Here is a 23,181-nt window from a genome sequence, read left to right on the forward strand (position 1 = left end):
CGGCTTAATCTAGATGAGTGCTTCATGAGAAGGGTCTTCCGGTTTCCTGTTTTCAATTATAATGGAAAAAGGACTGCACTAAGAAAAAAAAAAAAAAAAAAAAGGCGAAGAAAGACTCACATCTAGACACAGTAGGTGGATTGGAGTTCAAATTGTGTTGGAATTAAAAAAAATATATATATATATATATATATATATATATATATATATATATATAATAAAACTCTCCAGCATCACATTATATTAAAATGCAATTTGAACCACCGGCTAAATTTTTGCAAACAAAAGGTCATCCACCTATGCCTTGGTCCAGATGGAAGGAAGAATTTTTGACCTATATGAAAGCGATGGATGATGAAAACATGTCGAAGGAAAGAAAAAAATATATTTTACTACATTGTTTAGGCTCGGAAGGACAAATGGTATTTAGAACCTTACCACCGGTTACTATCCTAGAACAAGGGGATGGGGAATTGGATGTTTTTAAAGAAGCATTAATGAGATTGGAAAATAGATTCAGGCCTACACCAAGCATAGCATTAAATAGGTTCAAGTTTTACACGAGAATACAGCATCCTGAAGAAACTTTTGATGATTTTTTGACGGCACTGCGTGGTTTATCTGTACATTGTAATTTTGGAGCAATGACTGATGAAATGATCAGAGATCAAATTATTGTGCACGTAAAAAGCAGGAAAATTCAGGAACATTTGTGGGTTATGGGGGATCCTAAGTTACAAGATGTCATTGCAACTGCTAAAGCCTTGGAGCAGTCAGATAAATGGATAAAAACAATACAAGAGTCAGACAAGGCTAGTAATACGGAATTGGATGTGGTGGGCGCTGTGAGAGGGAACACTAATAGTTATGTAAATGCCAGTAACAGTGTGGTAGGAAAAAAAGAAAGGTATGACAAGTCGGATAAATATGCTTGTTTTCGGTGTGGTAGTTTAAGTCATTTAGCATCATCATCTCAGTGTCCTGCTATTGGCAAGGAGTGTAAGAAATGTGGTAGAGTGGGGCATTTTGCTAGGGTATGCAGAGATTTAAAAAAAGTTATTAACATGTCGAGAGGGAAAATGGCGTGTGTGAATATTAGAAAATGTGAGGTGGATGGAGGTGATATACAAAGTGGCACGGTGTTGTCACTGAAGAGTGGTGAAGGCGATGGATCAAAAAGACCTATGTGTGAGGTGCTAGTGGAAGGAAAAAAGTTGGTACTTATGGCAGATTCAGGATCGCCGTGGACGATTATTGTTCAGGACTATTTTGAACGAATGTTTGAAGGAATTTGGGACATGACTGATTTAAATGAATCTGACATTGTGGCTGAGAGTTTTGAAGGTACAACTATTGATGTGATGGGGTTTGTTGAGACGGAAATCGTATTTAAAGAAAGGAGAGCTAACATTAAGTTGTATGTGGCGGCAAAAGGAGTGAATGTTTTAGGTTGGAAGGATCAGGGTAAATTGAACATCATTTTGAACCCTAGGAGTAAGGAACATGTCTTGGCAGTAGGAAGCGGGGAGAACAAGGAATGGATTATTGACAAGTTTCCACAAGTATTCGCCAAAGAGTTAGGTAAATTAGAGAATTACAGCCACAAGATAAAGGTTAAGAATAATGCTAAACCTGTTGTACAAAAACTCCGGAATGTGCCCATAAGTGTAAGAGAAGAGTTAAAACACATATTATCTGAGATGATAGATAACAATGTTATAGAAGAAATTGAATCCTCTGAATGGGTATCTCCAATTGTGTTGAACCGTAAACCTGACAAATCTTTGAGGTTATGTGTGGATTTGAGGGCTGTCAATGCGAATATTATTGTGAATTGTCACCCACTGCCTAAGATCAACGAGGTGATTAGCCTGCTGGAAGGAGCGAACATTTTCACCACTTTGGATTTAAGATCAGCATATCATCAGATATAGTTGACTGAGGATTCTAGACATCTTACAGCATTTATCACCCCACAGGGTTTGTTTCAATTCAAGAGGATGCCATTTGGCTTAGCCTCTGCAGCATCAGTTTTTCAGAGAGCAATGTTCCACTTGTTCAAAGACATGGATAAATATGTCAAGTGTTTTCAAGATGACATATTAATATTTTCCAGAAATGAAAAAGATCATAAGGAACATGTGGTAAATGTATGTAATGTTTTGAAGAAAAATGGACTGACTCTAAAGGTAAAAAAGTGTACGTTTTTTGCCAAATCTGTGGAATATTTGGGTCATACCATATCGGGTGATGGTGTAGTTCCAAAACGGTCTTTGGTGGATGCTATTATGAAGGCTCCTGCTCCTGATAATAGGGAGAAACTACTATCTTTTACTGGATTATGTGAGTACTATAGTAAATTTATTGAAAATTTTGCCACAAAAATTGAACCTTTGAGGGAACTTACAAGGAAAGGTGTCCAGTACAAGTGGTCGGAAAAGCAAAATGAAGCTTTTGAGAGAATAAAAAGGGAAATTGTGGAAGCTCCCACTCTGAGACCTTTCAGTGTGGGAGCACAATGTGTGGTGACGGTCGATGCAAGCATGTATGGAATTGGAGGTGTGTTATCTCAAAGATGTGGTAAGGACAGGTGGAATGTCTCGTTTGCTTCACGTACGTTAAATGATGCGGAGAGAAAATATGCTGTGATTGAGAAGGAGTTGTTGGCATGCATCTGGGCCGTTGAACATTTTAGAGATTATATCTGGGGTACAAATTTTATTCTGCAAACTGATCATAAACCCTTAGTGGGAATTCTTTCTCCAGGTGGGGGTTGGAATGCCACGGCTCGTATTGCCAGACTTGTGTCAAAATTGCAAGAGTATTGTTTCAAAGTGGAATATGTACCGGGGAAGAGTAATGTGGTGGCAGATTGTTTGTCTAGACTTCCACAGAATGAGGCAAAAGAAGATAATGCATTTCATGAGCTGTTGGAGAATGAAGTAATTTCCACTGTGTCAGGATACATGACTGATGAGTTTGGGAGCATCAAAGAAGAAGTTTGGAAGGATTGTGAGAAAAATGATGATGTAATACAGGAGGTAAAGGGGTATGTGAGAGATGGTTGGCCAGTTAAATGTAAGGTTGCAGCGGAATTAGAACCGTTTGCTAAGGTTAGAGGTGAACTGGAAGTGGAAAATGAGATGCTATTCAAGAAAGGGAAGTGCATTCCTCCCAGAGGTTTGTTGCAGACCATTTTGACTATAGCTCATGAGAGGCACCCGGGCATGTCATCCATGAAACGCTTGGTACGCACGTGTTTTCGGTGGCCGGGATTAGATAAAATGGTGGATAGAGTTGTCAGAGAATGTGATGTTTGTGTGAACGCTGAAAAAATGTTAAGAACGGTGCCTGCACCTCTGGTTCCCGTCTCTTGGCCGACTTCTCCCTGGCAGAAATTGGGATTCGACATTTCCGGTCCGTTTCATTCTCTGCCATATGATGCACGTTATGCTTTAGTGCTTATTGATTACTTTTCAAAATGGCCAGAGGTAAAAATGGTTCCATGTGTAACAGCGGGGGTGATCATAGAATTTTTCAAGGAGATTTTTGCTAGGGAAGGTTATCCAGAAGTCTTGATTTCTGATAATGGGGTTCAATTGATTGCTGAAAACACACAAAGGTTTTTTAGGTATAGCAACATTAAACATGTTACTACTCCATTGTATGAACCACAAGGTAACGGACAGGTGGAGAGATTTAACCGTGTTCTTAAAGATAGCATTGTATGGGCACGTGGTTTTGGAGGACTGTGGAAGAACAAGTTAAGAAAAAAATTGTGGCATTACAGAATTACTCCACAATCCACCACAGAAGTAAGTCCTTTTAGATTGTTGAGGGGAAGACATCCGGTGTCGAAGTTATGTCCTTGGTGGTTCAAGAGGAAACAGGGCAAAGAATGGGAAAAGGTGTCTTTGGAAGAAATCAGGGAAAGGGTTAAAGGAAAACAGATGAAGATTAAGGACATTTATGACAGAAAGTGGAATGTAAAGGTACCTAACTTTGTAGTTGGAGATTGGGTTAAGATACGTAAGCCTGGTTTTTTAAGAAAGACTGAAAGTAAGTTTGGAAAGGCTCTCAAGGTGGTCAAGGTGTTAAGGAATAGTGTGGTTACGCAGGATGGCAAAGTGTGGAATGTGAGAAGAGTGGCGAAGTGTTGTGGTAATTGTGTTGACTTTAATGAAGGGGAGTGTTTGGATCACCTGATAGGAGGGAGGAGTGGTTTTGGTAAGGAAATTGCACGACCTGTTGAGAGTGGGGAAAATGGAAGTGGTTATGAGTTGTTGGATCCTGCAGAAGCCTCAGAGGAAACTCCTGAGGAGGTAGGGGTGGCTGGAAATCAAAAGAATTATAGTGGCAATGTTATGAATAGTGATTCTGTTGCTTTGAGGGTGAAATTTAATGCGAGGAAACGTTGTCCACCGTTCAACCTTAGAGATTTTGTTTAATTGAAGATTTAGTGTTAATGTTGTATAATATTGTTTTGTATCTCTATTTTATTTATTTGTTTTGATAATCACATTCTGTGATTTATTGTAAGATTGTGATCATACAATTTATTTATCTTTCCCATCTTGTTATTTGTTGTTTTAGGGAGGGAAATGTGTTATAACTTGGGATACAGAACGTTGTAATGGAATGGAGGGATCTTGGAATGTTGGGGGGAGGCTGGTAACGGCACTCTGGCTGGGATTTCCGAAGAAAGAAGAAGGTTTCCTTTTGTATCCTGATTAAAGTAAATACTTGACATTACCTTACTATTGAAGTATTGGACTACTTTACAGATGCGCCCTCCTCTGTATCCACAGTAGGGGAAGAAAATATGACAGCAACAGGAGAGGTATCCAGACCGCCAGCTTCACCCAATTCATGTGCCCAGTCCACTTCCAGGTAGAATTCTAAAGGGTCCAGTGACCCCTTCACACTTCAACCCGTACCTAATCCCATAAGAATAATGGTCAGGATCTAACCTGCGGTATGTAGGCCCCATCGAAGACAGAACTGGTGTCGAACGATGTCAGTCTGGCTCCCGGCCGGAGTTCGGTATAAGTATGGGGAAGACGTCGATCATGGGCCCGACTGACGTTGGAAGCATCAATGTTTTTGCCGGCGCCGAGGAAGGTCGTGTTGGCTTGACTGATGTCACCACCGATCCAACAATGGATCCCGAGGGGCTCTCCAGAACCACCGGCGCAGAACTCAAGGGGGCCACCCCCTCCAACCCTATTGGGCCCGAAGGTGTCGCAGGGTGATGGTCTGCCCAAAAATGAGGTGCACAGCCTCATAAAACTAACTCAGTTGGGCGGTGGTAGCTCTCGTGCCCGGAAACCTGGGGAGGCACAGAGCCAACCCAGAAGCAGGCTCTGAGAATGCAGGCCTAGTGCGCTGTCGCTCTTCACGCATCGCATTGTCCAAGTGACGGGGTGAAGTCGAAGAACGTTAGGACAAAGGCCTCCATCATTCTTCAGCACAAGAAACGAACAATAATAATATCCAGTGTCAATTTGTAATGCTGAAACCCTCTCTATGGCTCCTCTGTCCAAAAGAACATGAACTACCTGCTGTAGAATCAACAAATAGTCACTTGGAGTTAATAACTTATTCTGCCTCCTGCAAACTAAAGCAGCTTGGAAGCAGACACAGAGGTCAGGGGAGCAGGAGACTAGGCACTAAGTTCACATTGCTGGCCTGGACTTTATCGACTGAAACCCTGACCCCGAAAGGACTGGCAGATTTTTTGCAGGGGCAGTGCGCCTTGGCGCTGCGTTTGTGTCAAATGCCTTACGAAGCTTTGAAAGGGGTGAAACTCCTTGGGATACTGCCGCACAGGTGCAGAAAGGTGTTAGCCACTGGTCTATTGCCACCAATTTCATTACAAAGAAAATATTAATATCCTGTGCGATCTCGATGAAAGGAGCAACAAGTGGCCATCAAGGCAACTCTTTGTGCTAATCAGTGAATTAAAGTTTAAAATCAAAAATGAAACTAAAAGTGAGTGCAACACTATTTCTTTGGAATAAACCAGACTGTTACAAGAACAAACTTGGAAAGAAAAATATGTTAATTAAACAGTGAAAACCTTATCATTTAAAACCTCCCAAAGGAACTAAAGTAACAAGTGGAGAAACCTTAATGCGAACTGTTCAAAAACAAATCACACTGATGCTCAAATTCTCTTGAGGTAGTGTCAACATTCTGATATATACTGAACTAGTAAGAACACTATTGAACATAACTATTGAGGACAACAGAGCCAAGCTTTAGAAGAAACAAACTATATAAAAATGAAATTTCTAGGTATGCTCTTATTCTTTGTTAGCCTTTTTATTGAGTACATTTTTGAAGAAAAGATGCACAAGAGTTAAACACTGTTTCCTTTACATGTATAGCATTTTGAAAGGTTTCACGATCTCCTGCTAACTATGATTAGAAGAAGTGGGTATATTTTCAGCTAATCACAGTGAACCAAGACTTCATTATTACATTTATATGGAGGTGTGAAGTGATTATCAACGGAACAATAATAAGAGTGGATTGTCTTCTTTTCCAGGTTTCCCTCCCTTGTAGGTCCCTTTCCTCATCCATTTCCTGACCACTCCAAAACTGGATGCCTTTACAGCAAGCTTCACTGGTGGTGAAAGGAGGCAGACTCAAGGTAGCATCGTCCTGACCCCGAGAATCAATGGGCTTCTGAAAAAAAGGCCTAGGGAGTGTGCTGTGGCTCTGCTTTCTCTAAAGTGCTCCAAGGTCTGCCTAATGTCTGAAGCAACATGTGCAGTCAAATGGCATATCCATTAATCACACCTGACATGACCCGAAAAACCTGTGGCTCTCATACATGTGTGGCGCTGAATCACCACACCAGTACAAACTGCATAGCCTAAGCATTCAGTAGTGATCAGCCCAGAGTGGATGGCTTTTTTGCTGCGTATTAGCCATTGTGAATTATCTGCCCCAGGCTAAAGCTAAATTCATCAGGAACTGCCAGCAAGTTCTTCTTGACCATGTCACACAGTGGATGTGAATATCATTCTCAGAGGCTGCTAAGCATTTACTGAACAAAAGGCCAACCTAGCTGAGGTAACCTCCAGGTTATCATCTGTTTTCCAAATGTGTCCACATATTTCTACTTGCTACCAAGATCAAGATGAGTTGTAGGGAATTAGTTTGGTTCCAACCTACTGGTAGAGGTCTGGACCACAAGGCTCTTGGGCAGGGGATGCTGTGTGAGGAAGACAGTGTCACCTGGAGCAGATCTATGGCATCTAACAAATTTCCCATTTACCAGCAGACAGGAGCATGGTTTGTCCCAGGTGCCCATCAGAGTGTCAATCAGAGCTTCACTGAATATGTTAAGTGGGTTTGTGAAGGTCTGCATGGGCTCTAGCTCCTCTGTTACTATGGTGGCTTTGACCTCAGTAGGTGGTAGCTGTAACTTATGGTTCATGCTGGACGACTACATAGAAAGAGGCTGATTCATCTGTTGGGGAGTCCAGAGGGGATGGGGCTTGAGTGTGGGTGGGGGTAACTCAACCCAGTGTCGGGAGAGATGTCGAGTCCTTTGGCCTTCTGTAGGTCCATAAGATCCATTGTCATCACCTGGGTCATAATGGCTATGTTCTGAATCACAGCTGAAAAAGATTGTGGAGTGCTTGAGGGTGACTCCTGGGTAGTGGTAGGGGTTTGTCTGAATCACACTGAGTTTGGGTTGGCTCTGTCAGAACATGTACAGGTTGCAACTTCTGCTGAGGTCCCAAGGCAGAATCACCTAAGTTAGACAAACCATGCAAAGGATTGCAAATTTCAGCCTGATAAGGTTAGTGAAAGACACAAAGCCACCATTGCAAAAAATGAAAATGTAACCAAAACATTTCCATTAGATGTCATTCTTGTGCAATTAACTACAGATTGGGAAGGTCATAGAAAAAGACCCTCACTCTGGTGACTTATTTTTTAAAAATATACAGATACTAGTCTAAAGGAAAATAATATGTAGGTACAGAAAATACACTTTATAAACATTAAGAAGCTAAGCACAAGAAATTAAACTCAGCTGAGAGCAAGTTCAGCCAGCATATGAGATGGCTGTTCTGTGGCACTGAGTCCAAAGTGAAATCTAAAATTATTATAGGAAGGATCCATCACAATGGTAGACTAGGATACAAAATTATGGCATCCAAATAATCAAAGGAATAAAAAAGATACCTGATATCACAGAAGGAAAGAACATTCAGATCACATACATTTGACATAATAAGCCTTTTAAGTAAGTCTACTAATAAATGTCACTCATAATGCTGAGCTATGATGGATGCATTTTGGAGGAACACTAAACAGAGCCCACCTAAGTTATTTTCATAAACATACACAATGTTTTCAGTGACCAACTTATTGGGGCTGATCCCAAAACAATGACCTCAAGCTGAATCCGGTCAAACCTACTGATTTATTTAGCCACTAACATGTCAGCAACCTCACTACTGTGAGCCAACTTTACATTTGGAAACATGACATAATTTCAAAATGTGAAATGATGTGGTGATAAACCCTACCCAGTAACAGAGTGGATGCACTTACTTGCAAAGACATAGATCCTGATTCTTTGCTTTTGTTGAGGAAACTAGAAATGGACAAGTTGAGGTCAATGCTGCTGTTATCGGCTGCAGAACCTGTTCCGGAAACAGTGTCATTTTCCTTCTGACTTTGAGGTTCTGATTGTGGTGAGATTTTATCCAATGTGGGGGGAGATATTGTGCCATTTTCCTTTTGGTTTTCAGGTTCCAATGGTGGTGTGATTTTACTCACGGCCTGGGCAGATTCAACTTTCATGAGAGTCTCATCAGAGTGGACACTGATAGTAGACACTGTCTTTGTTTTACTTTGGTTTGATCAGATTATTTTCTATAGGAAATATATCTTGTTTCCTAGTCGTCCTTTTTCCCTTTCTCCTCTGTCAAAGGCACTTGAAATTACTCGCGCCCTCCTGAATGTGAGTTAAATGTAATGCGACTAGCTTAAACTATAACACTTGCTGTTTTACTCGCTTCCTTACAAGCGCGAGTCAGGGAACTGAAACTGCTGACACTTTTACTCGCGCCCTCCTGAGCGCGAGTTAGATTTCCTGCACGGGTGCAACGCCAGCCTCAGTTGTCAAGGAAACGACTTGCTCGTGTCAGGGAGGAAGAGAACGCGCTAAGGAGCGCGAGACAGAGAAACGGTTGGCAGAGGTAAGGCAAAAATTGAAAATAAATTTAAAAAATGAAAGGACCTTGTGAATCTTGAATCTCGCAAAGGTCCTTAGGAGAAACAGCAATGTTTAGTAGTTCAAGGACCGGATCATGCAGGATTAAAAAATGGAGAAAACAAGGTTTCCAAATAAAAAGCTTAAAAAACGTCCAGAATCCTCAAAGTTATCGTTTGTGTTGAGATGCTCCTCAGACCCTCGTCACCAGTGTAGAAAAGAGTCACTCCAACTAATCTTCCAGTAAGAAATGTAGGTCCTTTTATTAGAGCATCCCATCCATCAGCAACCATGAACAACCTGCTCTTCACTCTGCTCACTTCTCATCTCCCACTCCACATTCTACTATGAGGTCATAGAGGCCTCAGCCCAAGACAAAGCATAGTGAGCATTCCACTCAAGCTGAGATCATCCAAGCCAATTACTACAGACAGGACCAGCAGAAACCAGTGGAGGTGCTTTGGATTGGAGGCTCTGACGCCCATCACAGTCTAATATCTCCAAAAGCAAGCTGTGGCTTAGCAGATAGTAATGAAGAGTCAATGGTGCGCATTAGGCATGACAAGTATGGTAACACCCTTAATTATTCTGTTGTAAAATATAATCACAAAATATTGGGAGAAGGGAGGGGAGTGGACTGGTACTGACCTTTCTGGGTAGGAACTGCTCCTCGCCTATTGACAAAATCTTTAGTTCAATGTTGTTGGGGAACCTTTCTGGTGGGATTCAAGGCTGAATTTATTGGTTTCAGCGATCATGCATTGCTGTGGTGTAGTTGGAAGGCGGTGGGAATGAAAAAGCCTTTGACTACAACAGCGTATAGGCCGATCCTAGGAAGGAAAAATGGTTTTACGATCAAATGGGCCAAGGTGGGCAAGGACATCTTTATGCCCTCCCTGCTCCATGACAAGCAATTGGCCTTTTCCCTATGTCTTGACATGGAAGGCGAACCTACTGAGATTAAGTAGGCTTTTAGGGATATTACAGACATGATAAGTCTAGAATTCATAAGAGTACCTGATCTAGCGAAGTCGTTCCCTGGGGGTTGGTTTAATTCGGAATTACCTAAAGCCCTTGCTAAACTCCATGCTGCTTTATGTGCCGAGCCGAGGGATAGAGGCCTGATAAAAAAGAGCAAGGGCTGAGTATCAGACAACATGGGAGGAAAGGGCAAGGAAGATCAGGGAGAAGGGGTGGGAATCCTTTAGGGAAGCGAGTCAAACTAAAGACAGTGCCACCTTCTGGAGGGTGCTGAACTCCCCATATTTTAGAGATTGGTCAGATCACTCCACAGAGATTCATGTGCAGGATCTGCAATGGATTGAACATTTCTCTAACATCTACTCATGTGATCAAGGGGTTGTAGCGAGTAGGGTCTATATGATAAACAAGGCTGCTCCTATGCCTCTGGTGTTCGAACTAGAGGAGGTCCTTACAGGGAGCTGTAGAGGGAAGGCACCTGGCCTGGATGGGTTCCCTGCGGCTGTATACCTGGATTGTCAGGAGTTATGGGTCCATTGATCATCAACGTTTTTAATGCTATTGCAAAGGTCAGCCCACCTCTTTTGGGGAAAAGATCAGTTATTGTCCCCATTTATAAAAGGCAATATGACTGAACCAATGAATTATAGACCCATTTCTCTTTTGGACTCGCCAGCCAAAATAAAAGGTTTTATCCTGCTCCAAAGGTTAGATGAGTGGGCACACACCAATAAAATTCTTGTAGATACCCAATATGGGTTTACGACGGGAATGGGCACAATGACCTGTGCCTGAACTTGAGCAAGGTTATAGCAAAATATGCGGTTGTTAAGAAGTGCACTTTGTTCATGGCTTTCATGGACCTATCGGCAGCTTTTGACTGTGTTACACACTCTAAGCTCTGGCCACTCATGATTGGGATGGGTATTGGGGAATATATCATTAGCTTCATTAGACAATTATATTTGAAGACTAAAGTGTTTTGGAAAGGATGGTGAGTGTACGGACTTGTTCAATATAGAGTGAGGAGTGAGGCAAGGTTGTGTCTTCACTCCCTTCCTCTTCTTGCTCTACACAATCAGAATTGAGGCAGCACTTACCTCCAGATCAAGAGATGCCCCTTATGTGGGAACTCGCCCCCTCCTGATTCTGCTCTACGTGGATGATGCAGTTTTAGTTTCAAGAACAGGGAGAGCGTTACAGGGGCTTATTGACAATTACATCAGTTTTATGAGGGATCTCAACTTACAGGTTAATGCAAACAAAAGAATTATTATGAGGTGTGGTAAGCACCCTAAGACAATCCCACTTTTCCTTATTAGCAATGTCAGAGTTGAGAAGATTATGACTGCCTTTGCTTACCTCAGTGTCTTTGTCGAGAGTAAATTTACATTGAAGCCAATGGTGTCTTATAGTACTTCTATGCTGGAAGAGACCACAGTGGGGTTACAGAACGTTTGTAAAAAAAAAAAAAAAAAAAAAAATTACAAAAACACTGCGCACTAATCTCGTTAAAGAGCTACTGATTGCCTATACATCAAAGTCTGTGTCTACCACGACCAATAGGGCAGGTATATGGGGTATGGTGGACACCGGTGGGTTACAGAGAATAGAAAACACTTTTTTTAACGAAGTATTAGCTATACCTCGTGGTTGTTCCACCATTAGGTGCCACGAGGATCTTGGTATGCCCTATACTGAGAACAAAATCAAACTGGCACCGCTTCTCCTGTGGCGATCTATTTGGGCCAGGGAGTCTGCCCCAGTAAATCACATCGTTATTGGAGACTGCTTAAGTCTGTCTGTAGCAGTGGACATCCCATGGCTTGTATATGTCAAAGGGTCCTTAGATGATATTGGGTTTCTGGAGATGGGCACCCAGCCTAATACATATAGCAGCTGCTCAAAATCAATGGTGCGAAAGAAATATATGGAGAAAGCTACAACCTCTAGAAAAGCCGCTAATCGTAACAAACCTACAGTATCAAAGTATAAGCAGCGACAAACACACAGGTAGGGACCCAAATGTATCTATCCATGATCCAGAATCATCAACACCACTATCTTTTTACCAGATTTCCTTTAATTATCTCCCAATGATGGCGGATTATCCATCGAATTGTCACACGCTTTCAGAGCTTACGCCCTGTCCATGTGATGGTAAATCTATTCAGTCAAATTTGCATGTTACCTTTTTCTGCCCTTTTTATTGTAAGACCCAGGAAAAAGCTCCTTCTGCCACTTCGTAAACTACTTAACTTTTGCCAGGGTCAACTAGCGTTGTCATTCCTCCAGCAACTGCTGTCTCCCTTGGTATGTTGGTGGTGGCAAATTTAATCTGGCAAGCATTAAAATTAAGAAGGATTTTTCACGACTGATAGGCAATCGAATATGATTGTTATACTGCCCCTGTTATTTTTATGAAGGTTGGTCCCTTTTATCATTGCTTTTATATAATTCTAATTACTTCCCTCTTTTATTATTATGCTTGCATTTATATTGTGTATTTACGATTGCTGATCTGTTTTATTCATATATTTGTTTTACCTGTTTTGTGTACAAACGTTTTGGAGAGGTTGGAGAAGCCACTGAGGCCAATGAGATAAGCTTGATTTTCCTCCTATTGGTTTGTAAGTTTGAAGCAGATGAGGATGAGGTCATGCTGTTGCTCACTCATTGACAATGACAGATTTGTAAAGCACAGTACCTCATTTCTTGAGGGGTTCTTAGATGTTCTTTTTGGGAAACAGCAACTCAACCGCACTGTCAGAAAGCCCCTGGATTAAGATTTAGGCCCTCATTCTGACCTTGGCGGTCGGCGGTCGGACCGCGAACAGACCGGCGGTATTAAAAATGGCATTCTGACCGCGGCGGTCACCGCCGCGACCGACCGCCACTTCCCCACTCCGACAGCCACGGCGGTCATGACCGAGGGGCTGGAGTCTGCGCACTCCGGTCCGGCGGTCGACCCAAGACCGCCAACGGTATCATGACCCTGCTTACCGCCGCGGTTTCTGGCGTTCGGGACCCGCCATGCGAACCATGGCGGTAGGCACTATCGGGGCCAGGGAATTCCTTCCCTGGCACTGATAGGGGTCTCCCCCACCCCCCACTACCCCCGAGTCCTCCCCCCACACCCTCCACCCCCCTGCCACCCCCCAGAGGTGGTACGAACCCCCTCCCCACCCCACCCCGACATGCACATACACGCACCCCGACATGCACACACCCCCAACATGCACATATACACACCCCCTACACACACACATACACAACGGGGACACATACCCGCACACATACATGCCGACATGCGCACCCGCCGAACTACACACATTGCCCATAGGCACAGCAGCACTCCCCGCCCGCATGCACGCACTCACACACCCCCTCTACACACTCACACGCACACCCCCATGCACGCACACATCACACAACACCCCCCCACCCCCTCCCCTCACGGACGATCAACTTACCTTGTGCGTTGGTCCTCCGGGAGGTGACAGGAGCCATGGGGAGGTGACCGCCAACAGAAGACCGCCACACAGAAATGTGGGTCGTAATTCTGTGGGCGGTGTTCTGCTGGCGTGGCGGTGGAGGTTGACCAGTCTCCACTTTCCCGCCGACCGCCAGTGTGGCTGCTGGCGGTTTTCCGGCGGAACGCTCCCAGCGGTCAGAATGCGCACAGCGGCATACCGCCGCGGTCGGCGGTCTTCACCGCGGCGGTAACTCGGCGGTCTCGCGAAAAGACCGCCAAGGTCAGAATGAGGGCCTTAGGGTTTTAATGATACTCTACCACTACGAGATTCTGCATTGCCACATAATCTTCCGGCAAATGCCTCATCTCAGGAATTATCCTTCCCGGTTTCAGACTGGCCTGGAAACGTTTTATCCAGCAATGGCTGTACAGAGCTGCCACATGACCCCATGAAGCAGAAGCCACAACTCCCCCAGACTTGATGCCATTGTATATTAGGCAACAACCAGTATGCTGGTGTCAGTTCCTGGACTTATTACAAACCCCAAGTAGGCAGAGACTAACTGAGAGAGCAACAACATCGAAAAGCTGAGCACATAACATATTTGAATACCTTGGGATCGTTTTAGTCACAGCACTAACTCGTCAAATGAGGAGGAAGGCCAGTGGTGAGGAATCCTGTGAAAACTATATATTCACCAGAAGGAAAACGTTACTTACCATGTAATTATCTGTTTGTGGCATGAAGTGCTGTAGATTCAAATTCTGTGCATACCCCTGCGTCTAGTGTTAAGCCCGGATGTGTGCAAGTTGTTTTTCTTCGAAGACATGTTTTGAGTCACAAGGTTTTGTGACTTCTCCTTTTGCTGGTAATCCACATGGGCATCGACTCCGTTCTTAGATTGTTTTCCCACATAGCACATGAGGATCAAGTGGAGTGAAGCAATATATAAAGATAAAAAGAGATGTCCATGCAAAAAGATAGAAATGTGAAAAAGTGATTACTGCAAAAGCCACAAGCGTCCAGGGAGGAGGGAGGGAACATTTAAATCTACAGCACTGTATGCCATAAACAGATGCTTACATGGTAAGTAACATTTTCCATTCAAGGCATGTGTGGCTGTAGATACACATGCTCTGCATAGACAGTAACGCTGGCTTGCTGGCAAGCCAGGACATCCACACAATAGTGTGTGGCATGATAGCTGCTTTACAGATGTCAGCTAGGGGAATATTGCCTAGGAAGGCCATGGAGGCCACATTTTCCCTTGTAGAGTGGGCTCTAGGAGGAACAGTCAAAATGTAGCATGTTTGGATACATTTGACTGTCCCTCTAGCTATGCCTGATTTGGACAGGGCCTTCCCATTATGTGGCTTAGAGAAACCAACAAAGAGTTGTTGTAGCTTCCTGAAAGGTTGTGTCCTACCAATGTAGCACATGAGGGTTTGTTTTACGTCTAAGGTGAAGAGAGTCAGTTCTGTAACCGAGGCAGGTTGTGGGGCGAACACATGAAGGTCAATGGACTGGTTAGGGTGGAACAGAAGGGACCGCTTTTGGGAGTTAATCTAGGGATTGTGTGCAGGACAGCCCTGTCCCTGAGTGCCTAAAAGAAAGGTTTTTCTAGTGTTAATGCCAGAAGCTAACTTACGTGCCTAAGTATTGAGGAATGCCACCTCAAGGAAGAAAGGATGTTCCACTTCCATAGAGAGTGAAGGGGCTCAAACTGGAGACCCATTAGCCTTGTGAGGACAATGTTGAAGTTCCACGTCGGGGTCTGGGGCAGGATGACTCCACAAAAGCTTTGATGACTGGCAGGTGGAAGAAGGAAAAGTGTTGTCTGTTCTGAGGATAGGCAACTAATGCAGCTAGGTGAAGGTGAATGGAAGTAAAGGCCAGACCACACGTCTGCAAATGAAAGTGGAAGCAGACAATGCCCTGGACCCTGGAAGTTAAAGAGGCGATTTGCTTAGAGCGTCAATAATGGACAAAGCCTTTCCATTTGGCAGCGTAAAAAGCATGTGTGGTAGACCTGTGTGCTTTTTAGGGTCGAGCCTGCGAGACGCTCTAGGTATTAGAAAAGGGCTCGGAGCCCCGTCTACGTCACGTCAGTGTCTTTCATTGGCAAGTTGGCTTGCCTGTTAGAATCCGCTTCTTATGATTAGTGGAAGGCATGCATACGTCATGCCTTTTCCGGTGGTTAGCCCTCCTCGAGTGCAGCGACCAAGTACAGAAAACATGTGAGGCTCGCTGGGTTTGTGGACTACTTTTTCTCAGCGCGATCTCGCTGGGCAGAAGTCCAGCGCTTCGCATACTATCGACCTTGTTACTCAGTTAATTGCACTTTTACTGATAGTTATTATTAGTGTGACCTATAGCAGCAAGAAAAATCCGGTTGGGGGTTTACAACTGTGAACAGCTGTAACTCCGACAAATGCGAGACCCTAGTGCATTGCAAATGCTTGTTTAAAGATGCTCATGCGTTCAGGAGGAAGGTTAAGGTATCCATAATCTAAGACCTAAGGACCAGATCACAAGATTAAGCGACCTCGGGTCTGTGTGCCTGATTTATCTATGGTTCTTCATGAGCAATTACCATACACTAGATTGCAGGAGTATGCACAGAATGCTTATCTACAGCCACACACGTCTTAAACATATTCTTACTGAAGAAAATTAACTACTTCTGATGTACACCTATACCAACAAATTTCACATCTTATCAACAACTCGCACAGCAACATCTCCGTCAGAGGAGGGTAGGAGTAGTGCAGGTTGAACCAAGGAATTCATGCTATACAGTTCGGGCAAAGTGTTCATCACTGAGTGTCTGAGACAAAAGCTGTAGTCCTTAGCAAAAGCACTTGATCCTCCGGTACTTTCCGCAGTACATTTTAACAAAAAGAGAACTGTAGGCCCTGAGACCAGCTGAATCTGAAAGCATCTACAAGGAATTATTCAGACAAAAGTGTATGGCACACAACTCAGGACACTTCCTGTTCCAGGCTATGGTGAAGAGATGCACACATAGAAACCCCAACTTGGAAGAAATAATCTCCAACACTTCCGGATGTAATTACTAATAGTGGTCCTTCAGTGAGTGGTGACTGAGAGACTCTGCCCTCACATTGATGGCACTTGCTAGATAAGCAGATACCAAGGACATTCCCTGCCGCTGAGTCCAATTCTGCATGCAAATTGCCTTCTAACGTCCAGCCCACAATATCACACCACCAGGTCTGTTGGTGTTGTAATGGGGTGTCCAAAGATAGAATGGAGACCTGCCTTAACAGCAAGACTGACTGCCTCCAGCTCAAACACATTTTTGTGTAAAATCTGCACTGATGGGCACCTAAGGACACATGCCTTCATGCTATCCAGATGGGTACCCAACCCAAAGACGAGGAATCTGTGACCATAGAAGCCTGAGCCTGTTGATAGCTGAAGGGTAAACCCACCATAGGTTTGAAGGGGGTCTATCCACACGTGCACATCTGGATGAAAAGAGTGGAAGAAATATAGCTGAGCCGAGAGACTCTCCAGTTGTTGGAGCCGCTGATATGTCAGACACCACTCAAGTGCTTTCATCCACCAACTGTCATGAAGAACCAAAAAACGCACAAGGCCATGAGACCAAGAAGATACAAGACCTGCAGTAATGGGGCCCAGAAATTTCAGAATCACAATAACCACAATCCTCTGAGGAAAAGAAAAAGTCTTCATGAGGATCAGACCCAACACAGCCACTATGAAGGTTAGCCTCTACATGGGAGAGGGGTGGAAATTTGGGGGTCAACAAAAAAAACCAAACCATTGAAGAGAGTCATTATGCACTGATGATGATCCCTGACAAGAGCCACTGACCCCACTTTAATGAACCAATTGTACCAGTACAGAAATACATAGACTTTTAAGTACTGCAATAAGGTTGCCACCACTTTCATAAAGACATGAAAGTAGTTAGCCCGAATGGTAGAAATGTTGACTGGCAGTGCCAGTATCTTACAGTGTACCCAAGTCAGTTGGTGAGCAGAACTGTAAGATGTAAATAGGCACCATAAATATGCCATCACGTCAACTGCATTCATGGCCTGTATACTTGGCTAAGAGACGGTATCTTGAACTTGTCTTGTCAAATAAACAAGTTTAGAAGCCAAGGATCTAGAAGGAGTCTCAGAAGACTGCCCTTCTTGGGGACCACAAAATAGACTGAATAAACTTCAGTGCCCTTTTCTCTCAGTGGCAACATGTCTGTGGTCCCTTTGTTCACAAAGGCAAGGACTTCTGCCTTCAAAATTGAAGCATGTGCTCAACAGTAGTCCTGATAGAAGGAGGACATCTGGAGAAAGGAACAGCAAGGTCAGGGCATGGTGCTTGTACGTTAGCTAAACAGATGACAGAGCCATCTCTCTTGTCTGCCTCACAACTAATGGGAAAAAGACCCTCCACAACCCCACCAAAAGATAATTCCAGAGGGAGGATGTCAAAGATGTTATGAAGCAGCAGATCAAACAGAGGGAAGTGCAGGCTGCAGCTACTGCCCCCTAGATCTACCCCTCCCCAGAAATGAGCAGTCCTCTGCCTGGACAGAGAGAGAAAGCTGTCTCTGTATTGCCCTTGAGCAACCATACAACTTTTTACATTGTTGACTGAATTATAAACTGAGGAGGTTAAGTCCAAAGTGTGGGTGTAGCTCCACTGCTCCTGAAGCGCACCAGGAAGAAATCAACCTTAACCTACACTGGTTCATGGACCTAGAAACTGCAGCCTGATCAATGTTGGCATGGGTATCTACTCCAACATCCAACAACAAAGAAGTTTGGTGTCTGGAAATTGTCTTGAGCCTCTGATCATTGCAGTTTTCTCAAGGATGAAGGGGACTTCCCCTTCCATAGGGACGTTTTGTGAGAAAAACTTTGGGGCGATCATTTCCACAGAGGTGACTTACTGACAGATAAGGGATTTCACTTGGGATTTCTATGCCGACATTGGCAAGTGTGGCCTCTCGCTCTCTGGTGCCCTTCGGGTGCATGAGGCAAAAAATTGCTGGTATGGCATTGTTCTCCAATCCGAGACACCATAGCCAGTTATGTGGAAACAAAAGGGGAATCTTCATGTAGCATGAAACAAAGTTTTGAGTGAGAAATTTGATGTAGCTCCTGCCTAATGCAACAGAATTTTGTTTGTGAGACACAGCGAAAGCTCCGGACCCATGTTGATTAGGTGGTGTAAAAAAACTAAATCTGACACCACAGCAGCAGTTGTCTCTTGATAAACTCTGGTGTTGTCATGTCCCGAGAAACAGCTGCTGAAGCTGATGAATACCACCACCTGACAGAGCTGGACAGACATTGGTGGGAAATGTTTTTCAGTACACTCTGGGCACTGGAAGGATAATTAATAAAGTAAGATGTATGCAGGAAGATGTATCCATCAGAACTAATTTCTTGGTTACCAGACGTTTAAGTACTGTAATAAACGTGGTGAATGAGAATCCATAACTTGGAGGGGCTAAATCCAGAGAGCAAGCCTGTGGGCATGATGTGGGCAGGTTCCCTGGGACATGGCTTCACTGACACTCCCCAAACCATGTATGGAGATGACAATGTTACTCTGGAAAGATCCTGTTTAACTTCTTTGTGACATTTTCTTTTTTTAGCATTTGGGGGTCTCCAAAATTGCACAACTTACCTGCACAAGCCTGCCAAGTAAGTAACAGATAAAGGGCAGCTGTTAAATTAACACTTCATATTAGCATGAGAGCAGGTAACTCACAAGAGGTTGACTAATGGAACAGTCATGGCCAGTAAAAAGGCCAATGACCTTAGCCTATCATCATTTGTAAAAACAGCAAAATACAACTTAACAACACTGCTATATGAAAGTGAAAACATTTACATTTCAAGAAGCACAACAACAATGTAATTTAGGCACTGTCAAGTTTTTGCAGTACGCCAAACTGACCACAGCGATTAGGGGCATATGGATGGGTTTCCCCTTAGTGCCAAGGAAACAAATACACCTGTAGTCTTGTTGAATATTAGGGACAGCCGCAAGCCTGGCCTCACGTATGTATTATGTATTAGAGAAAGATAGAATCCAAATACTCCTAGAGGCTAAAAGCAGGACGAGGACTTAAAGTAGCCTCTATCAGATAAAGAATGGAGTAAAACACACTCAAGGAAAGATGTGTCTAGCAATGCTCAATTCAAACTTGCTCTGTTCTATATACTGCACTGCACTTATCTCACACCTACTACGCTACAAAAACTCTTCCCTGCTAGGCACGATATATGTCCTAGATGCAAGGTGCTAGGTGCAGGTGTTCTACATATGACTTGGTGTTGATCTGCAGTTGAACCCTATTGAAGAGAAATAGTTAAGAGACAGAGGAAAGTGTAAGGTATTAACACAGAGTTATCGGACCAACATCGCCTTTTAGGGATTATCCCATCACCCAAAGCTAAGAAAATAAACCACTGCTTTACTGTGCCTCAGCTGTTTGAGGAAAAAAAAAAGAAAAAAACAGCCGTTCGAAGGCTGTCCAGTTGTGGACCAACAATACAGGCATCGATCAGGGAGATATCTCAATGGGCAAAGGTGAAGAAAGACGTATGAGGGGTTTGGATGGATTTAAGGTGGATGAGGACGACATGATCCGAGCTGAAACCTTACAAAAAATAGTAATACTTACATTGGTTGATTCAAACAGAGAGCAGAGAGAAAATCATCAGGTCCTAGAGGCAACAATTACTAATAGGCAGGAGAAACATGTTTGGAGCAGGACTCTAAGATACATTCAGTCAAGGATGGGCACACCTACATAATGGATTATAATATCAAGATCAACGCAGTGTGGGGAAATGAATATTATACTGTCATCTGGGTAGGCTGTTGTATATTTATATTAATTTAGGTCTCTTGTGAAAAAAAGTCCTTTATTTACCCGTGGATAGCTCATTATGCATTGTGGGCATGTTATACCCCTGATTATGTTGGATTTATTTATGTTCTCCCTGAAAACGTATCAATAATTATTTTGTTAAAAGAAGAAAATTAACTCAATATGATATGAATCCATATGCCATCAAAGAGACAGGTGCATCTTTTAAAGAGACAGATCAGCTACATTATTTTACATTTTAGTTACTCACCAAGTTTTACATCTCCATCAATTGTAAAAAGGATATTGCCAGCTTTTAAATCTCTGTGAATAATTTTGTTTTCATGCAAGTAGACAAGGGCCTCTAATGTTTGTTTACAAACTACACGAATTTGAGGTTCAGTTAATGGCCTCTCAAGCTCTGAAAAAAATAAATCACAAAATTAACCATATATTAGTTTTACCAGTTTATGTTAAGCGATCATGCTTACAGTCCAACAAACTGTTGTCTTTTCTGTCTCACAGCAAAATAAATGTTCATTGTGGTGTATTTTGCAGGAAAAACATCACAGATGCTAGAGTTTGTGGCTTACCAGTTAAAGGGGAATGCCAGCATAAAAACATTTTAAGAAAGACAGACTCCTCATCGTGTTACTGAAACACTGCCAATACGTACTCATCCACAGTGACTAGAAAGGTATAGGTACAGATCCCAAGTGGGGCAGAAGAACCTCTAACATTATCTGTATTTGGATAGAGCAATAACTCTCTTATCCACACATTTAGATAAGTCCATTTGCTTGTATTATTAAAAGCAAACTTTGCATCCGCTGAACCTGTACACAGACCATGTTCCTTTGCAATCTCTCACACACACACATACACACGAGTGAGAATGGCAAAGCTAAATTCTAGAAACAGGTTAACACATTGTGCACTATACAAATGCTGTACTTTTAATTTTATCTAGATAACAAGGGCATAGCGAATCTCAGCAATCAAGTAAAACAAGCACTGGGAAAGTCAACTGTTATTTCCTTTCTGACCTACTGGCTTTGCAAATAGTTTTTAGCCACACCGCATAGCATGTGCAATGCTGTTCAGTGTGGTTAAAAGTTATAAAAAATAAAAATAAAAAAAATAAAAGCATTTGCACGCCCACAAGATAGTATGGTTGTTTTTTTTTTTTTTTTTTCCTTTTTCGTTATTGATCTGAGTTGGATTGCTAGCTAAAAAGAAAAAAACACAGATAAGTGGGTGTTTCTTTTTAAATGGGGAGGACGGGATAATGACGCAATACAGAGGAGAGCCAGCGAACAGCGACATTCCACAGGGTAAGGTAGGGTGCACCAAAGTAGCACCAGTGGGAATGCGGAAGCAAAAGGTTTGTGGGAGAAATGGAGAAGATGCAAAAGCAATGGGGAAGGGATTGTGGGCAGTACCAACTTCAACGTGGGGGCTGGGGGATAGCAACTTGGAGGGCACGGGCGAAGGGAAGCAATGGGGAGAAGCGCAATGGGGAGAAGTACATGGGCGAGTGTAGGGGGCGGCGGGGAGAGGCAGTCGGGCGACAGACAGCGATACAGATTGAAAGGTGAGAGGCTGCTAAAAAATACATGCAGTCAGAGGTGTGAAATTCTTATAGCCCAACGTACAGGACATATTGTTTGGGGCCGAGGACAGCAAATGTTCATGTTTATTTTGTCCTTTAGAGAAACAGGCCTAACCCACTGTAGCATAAACCCTTTGGCTGCCAGTTTATAGTACCATATTATGGATCTGGGAAGAGCACTGTCTGAGGTTACTGTAATATTTGTATCCATATGTTAATGCTGTCCAAACTTGAATTTATGTCTCATTAATGCAAAGCCTTTACATTTAGGGTAAGAGCTTCAAGGAAATGTTTTAAACTCTGACTGCACTACTTACAGTGGTTCCAGTATACAAATGTGTACACACATCTACAGTTTAACAATATGAGGATTTGTATAATGCTCCCGGCATGTTCCCTTACTAGATGCAAATATCTGTAGAAGCTTGAAAGCAGGATTGATCATTCTTTGCTATGAAAATAAAATGCCAGTAGAAAACAAAACGTTCTGCTAAACTACTGCGAAATTATAGGCATTGCTTCTTTGAAGCATCACTTCGTAAAAGGTGTTGATAAATGCTAGTGTTTGCAACAGAAAATCAGTTTTAAACAAGATCATGGGAAATACGAAAAATAAACAAGCACTCGCAAAGTGAATAGGTGTGACATTGGTGGTCAACCTTATGATTTTGTTAATGGGTGTCTTGTTTTGACATGATTTGTGTAAAACTTTATTATTGTGGGAGCTGTTGGGCCCTCACCGGTATGACAGACAGTGGCAAAAAGCAAAAATAGTTTTTAGTTTCAAATGCACACATTGCCACAGTAGTCCCTGGCACTGAGCAAAACTACTTTGTGTGCAGTAATGCTGCTTGTGAAAGAGTAGGGGAGAGGGAGAGAGACTTTCATAAAAACAAAAGGAAAGTCCTCAAAGTGCACCCATGTAATATGCCCTTGCATTAGTCCAGATTTACAGCTTTCATGAATTCACAAAAATTTACAGAAGTAGGCT

The 23,181-nt window shown here is 43.0% G+C and overlaps 1 pseudogene; it reads right to left on the bottom strand.

Moving 5' to 3' along the window:
• LOC138301708 (STE20-like serine/threonine-protein kinase) overlaps positions 1-23,181 on the bottom strand; it is a 207,081-nt pseudogene that overhangs the window by 171,509 nt on the left and 12,391 nt on the right.

Source organism: Pleurodeles waltl, chromosome 6 (assembly GCF_031143425.1).
Source record: "Pleurodeles waltl isolate 20211129_DDA chromosome 6, aPleWal1.hap1.20221129, whole genome shotgun sequence".
NCBI classification, from domain to species: Eukaryota; Metazoa; Chordata; class Amphibia; order Caudata; family Salamandridae; genus Pleurodeles; species Pleurodeles waltl.